Genomic DNA, 438 nt, shown 5'->3' on the forward strand with positions numbered 1-438 from the left:
TCTTCCTCTCCCACTCCCCCTGCTTGTGTTCCCTCTCTCGCTGGCTCTCTCTGTCAAATAAACAAATAAAATCTTTAAAAAAAAAAAAAAGAAACATATTAAAAAAAATAAAAATAGAGGGGCACCTGGGTGGCACAGTCTTAAGCGTCTGCCTTCGGCTCAGGGCGTGATCCCGGTGTTATGGGATCGAGCCCCACATCAGACTCCTCCGCTGGGAGCCTGCTTCTTTCTCTCCCACTCCCCATGCTTGTGTTCCCTCTCTCGCTGGCTGTCTCTATCTCTGTCAAATGAATAAATAAAATCTTAAAAAATAAATAAATAAATAAATAAATAATAAAAATAGAAAAAGAAAAAATTTTTTGTATCAGTACTTCTTTTTTTTTTTGTCTAATAATATTCCATTGTATCGACATGACACATCTTTTTCTCTATTCTCCA

The sequence above is a fragment of the Ailuropoda melanoleuca genome, chromosome 8, assembly GCF_002007445.2.
Source record: "Ailuropoda melanoleuca isolate Jingjing chromosome 8, ASM200744v2, whole genome shotgun sequence".
In the NCBI taxonomy this organism is placed as follows: Eukaryota; Metazoa; Chordata; class Mammalia; order Carnivora; family Ursidae; genus Ailuropoda; species Ailuropoda melanoleuca.